Raw genomic sequence first — 5,000 nt, 5'->3', positions numbered from 1 at the left:
TTACGTATTTTTATCTTCAAGTGGTAGCTCGATAAAGCAATTGTTAGATTTCATTCTTTTAAAGAAAATGTGTTTTTATAGAACATATGCTATTTACTATGATAATAATAATGATAATAATAGTAATAATAATAATAATGGTAATAAAATTTACGCCCACTTGTTAACTATTGGGATTTAACTACTATATAATTCATACTATATAGAGATATTTAAAGAGAGTCTATATAATATTTGATATGAAGCATGTGTTAGAAATATGATAATGGCTTATATAATACAGTGATAAGAAACTATTCCAGTAACCTCTCTCTCTCTCTCTCTCTCTCTCTCTCTCTCTCTCTCTCTCTCTCTCTCTCTCTCTCTCTCTCTCTCTCTCTCTCTCTCTCTCTCTCTCAAATAGTGGCAAAAGTTATGGAATATTTTCCTTGTCTTTGAAACCAGAAGTCTCGTGTTAGAAGAGGGGACTTTCATTTGGTTCTGAGAGAATGGATAGAAGTCTGTCTCTGGGTGTGTTTTTCTTCTTTTTCTTTTTGCCAACTGTTTGATTTTAGGGGGCTATCATGTATAAGTGAATTTTATTGTATAATTCCTTAAATTGTTACCAACTGTTCAACCATGGGTTAGCATATATATATATATATATATATATATATATATATATATATATATATATATATATATATATATATATATATATATATATATATATATATATTCTTACGAAGCTGGGTCTAACATAAGTAGATTATTTTATTTGTGTATTTCATTTATGTATTTAAGAAATGGATAGCCAGCTCAAGGTGAGTTCCACTCATGTAGGTTTAAGTAATTATATGAAAATTACATAAGAATGCCGTCATTCATTTGGTTGCATTTTCATTCAGTTCCTTATATGTAAATTTACGTTATTTTAAAGAATTGAACTTTCATATCACGTAGCTTTGTTATGAAGTCTTATGTAATCTTGTTAAAAAATATGAATGACACACACGAGGTATACTGTATGACAAACGGTAGGGATTGTGTTATGATTCCACATGGTTAGGAAATGGATGAAGATTCTAGACCAAAGATTATTATTTTTTCTTTTTTTTTTTCTTTTTTTTTTTTTAATGTTATGAGAGGAGGTGGGGCAGAGTTAGCCGAGAGCATTGCCGACTTACACGTAGTTATCGTATTGACTGCCTGGCCTTGTTCATGAAGGTGGATAAAGAAGGACAGACAAAAGTCTATTGAGATTTCTTTTGGTCCATCCGTGTGGATGGTTATTGATGGTGGAGGTGGTTGTAAGGGCACAGTCATCTTTAGGTTTTTGGCCTTCGACCATGGCTTGAGAAATGATCGAAGTAAGGTCGGTATCGGTCTTCTTTGATCTCTTCGAGCGTTTGATGTATATCTTCTCCAGACTCCTGACACTTCTTTTAATTGTGCTTTTAGCACTGGGTCTGTCACTGCTGCAAACTGGAGAGAGCCCAGTACTCTTTCCTGTTGGCGTCTTGAGATCCTGTCGTATTTCAGTAGTCTCTTGGCAGATCCTGCAATCTCTCTCCTCTTCCCTGGGGGAATGGAGAGACGGTGTGACTTCAAGTTCCAATTGATTCCCAGCCATTGAAACTCCTGAGCTGGAGAAAGTCAAGACTTCTTGATGTTGATCTTGAATCCCAGATGTTCCAGGAACTGGATCACTTTCTTGGATGCTTGCAGACAAGCCTTCCTGGATGCTGCCCATTGTCTCTTACTCCCTACGCAAGAGAAAGTCTGACAGCTTTGGGAGATTCTCGTTGAACTGTCGTCCAGCGATATCTGCCTCCAACTTTCCAACTGAGAAGGTAAGGTGGACTTCTTTCCAATCCTCATCCTCCATGGACAGGGCTAACGACAGGGGTCTACACACTTCCAGTGTAGGATAAGGTTTGCCTGCCTCTATTGCCTTGACAACAGCTTTAAAAGCCTTCAATGTAAAGGGGAAGGCTATTGAAGCTGGAGCAAGAAAGGTAGGATGTTTCTTGCTCAGGGCAGACACCTTAGAGTTTGTGTAGCCCACTTTCTTAGACTGCTCGACAAGAGAGCCTGTGCTTTGTCATGGTCAAATTCTATGACCTCCTTGGGTTCCGTCTCTTCCTTCGAAGGTGGCTTCGGCTTCAGTCGAATGAAGCAGTCAGGGTAAGCATTGAAGCTTGGCCAGAACTCAATATCATCAAGAAGGACGGCTCCCATCTTCTCCGAAATGTAAAGTTTGCCGTTGGTGATTGGCATAAACTCCTCATATCTCCAATAATTAGTTTCGGAGCATGGTAGGAGGTCTTGGACTCTGAGTCTCTGAGTCGAGCTTCACGGAGCTCTCTCAAGTTTTGCTTCCCTAGCTTTGCCTTGCTTGCAAATGCTCTCCATTAGAGCCGTAAGATTTGCCAGTGCCTGTCTCATGTCGTCTGATGGAGGGGCAGAAGATGTTGAGGGTAACGGCTCCAGTGCTGGCACCGACTCGACTTCATCATCTTCCTCGGGAGGTAGTGTCGACTCCTCCTCTTGATCATCCTCCTCTTGGTGGCACGATCTAGTACCAGGCGGCACTGGCCCAGCCGGCATGTACCAGCCTATTTAGTACCTTGCGGCACCACCCCAGCCGGCATGTACCAGCCTGGTTAGTACCTGGCGGCACCGGCCCGGCCGGCATGTCACCGGTTGGGTTAGTACCTGACGGCACCGGTCCAGCCGGCATGTCGCCAGCTTGGTTAGTACCTGGCGGCAGTAGCTGACAGAGAGAGAGAAAGCATGGAGTGAAGGGTTACCTTATTAAATGTTTGTTAACAATTAATAAGGGTATAAGTACTTAATCTTACTGCCTTCTTCCGGAATGAGGGTTCAAATGGAAGGGGAGAATGTATCATTCAAGCTTCCATCCAACCACAAAAACCGTTGCCGGTCACTGCCGGCTTCAGGGATGTGGATGGCAAACCAAGAGAGGACTGAAGAACACTCGACAGTAGAGGGGTCTCCCACGGGCAGCCGTCACAGCCGGCACAACCTTTCATGGAGCCTTGTGTCCATAAGGGAAAGACTGAGTGACTATACAGCTGCTTATGTAGGAGCCCTGCCGGCACCACAACCTACCCGGCAAGCGGTGAGATGGTAGGACGACGGCCACAGAGTTGCGATGGCTAGGCCATCACTAGGACAGAGAGGGGCAGGGAAAGGGTCCTGTATTAAGTGTGGAGGAAGGTGGCAAGGTTGCCGCCACTACCACACAAGGGAGAAACTCTTGTTTCAGTATCGGCACCATCGTAATTGGCATAAGAATATCTATTCTTCCGCCTAGGATCTGCCGAAACAGTGTTAGTAGAAGGCGGCAGGATTGTCGTCACTTCCAAACAGGGGAGAAACTTCGTTTCAGTATCGTCGCCATCCTAGGCGGCAGAAGAATATCTATTCTTCAGCCTAGGGTCTGCCGAAACAGGACTAGTCTTCTAGACCGCAGGGGAGAAGGTGGCGGCATCATACTACCACTTAAGGGGCAGTCTAGGGAGGCATAGCCTCCTATGCCGGCAGCTATAAGTCGGCAGGGGAGTGACTACTCGCCCTGCTGCTCGGCAGCCGGCAGAAAGACTGAATACTCTGAGTTTCTGTCGAAAACCAAAGCCGGGATACTTGCCGGCAAGGATGGGAGACAGAAAACACTAGCCTAGTCAAGCTGGAGTGACTACTCTTTGGCGAGACCAAGATAGGGTTTTCGTCTATGGCGGCACTCAGAGGGAAGGAGGGATTACCCTTAAATCTACCCAGGAGATGAGTATTGAGTTATATAAATAATTCTAGGATATAGTGTATATTATATATATATATATATATATATATATATATATATATATATATATATATATATATATAATATTTTGTATATATATATACACACATATATATGTATATATATGTATGTATATATATATATATATATATATATATATATATATATAATATTTTGTATATATATATACACACATATATGTATATATATGTATATATATATATATATATATATATATATATATATATTAATGCACACATTAATATCGTACATTTTACATTTCCATATTGGTTTTTGTGAAAGATTTTATTTCGTCTCAAACTTATGTTATCTTTATTTATTCTGCGACTCGCCTTATCTTTTATAATACTATTACTCGTTATATCTACTCCCAAATACTTATAAAAATTAGCTGCTGTTTTCCAATAGAAACAATTACTGATCCATTGAAATATGTTTATTATACCCTTATACCGTTAATCTCGGTGACATTAACTTTTCCCCATCCCAACCAATACCAAATCGAATGCAAACAAACTATTCATATTCCATTCGTGGATTATTTTCTTATACATCTTTACAACTACGTCTATTGTTCATTCATTGATGACTTTTCTATTAATTTATCCAGACTGTAGATTTTTTGTCCAAGTAACTTATATTTTAATATTTTATAACCACGCATCATTTGCACGCTCCCATTGGGTGCCTATTCTGTCATAAAGATTTTTCCACAGTCCATATATTATTTTTCAGTTTGCTTCTAAAGTTAACACCTAACATTCAGTACAAATATATTATCCATACGACCATTTTATTTTAAATTATCAATTTTTATGGGAGAAGAAAAGAGTGTATTAAGATTTGTAGATAACAAGACTGATTGATTTGTGTGAAACAGTAGCGTTTTATGTTTCCATGATTATGTTTATGATTCAAATTATACAAATATCAAAAAATACACAAAAGATGTAAGTTCAGAGTTGTGGGATAAAAATTACTTATGAATGAAGTGTGGAAGAGTTGATGTTTGAAATGGTACAGTACTGTTTGGGGAAAAAGTTGAAAGCAAATGTGATCAGGCATAAGATTGTGAGGGTAAATGGAAAACTGGTAAATAGGTAGTAGGTTGGCCAGGCACGAGCCACCCGTTGAGATACCACTGCTGCAGAGTTACGGGGTCCTTTGACTGGCC

The sequence above is a fragment of the Palaemon carinicauda genome, chromosome 8 (assembly GCF_036898095.1).
Source record: "Palaemon carinicauda isolate YSFRI2023 chromosome 8, ASM3689809v2, whole genome shotgun sequence".
Taxonomy (NCBI): Eukaryota; Metazoa; Arthropoda; class Malacostraca; order Decapoda; family Palaemonidae; genus Palaemon; species Palaemon carinicauda.
This window is presented reverse-complemented; position numbering follows the sequence as displayed.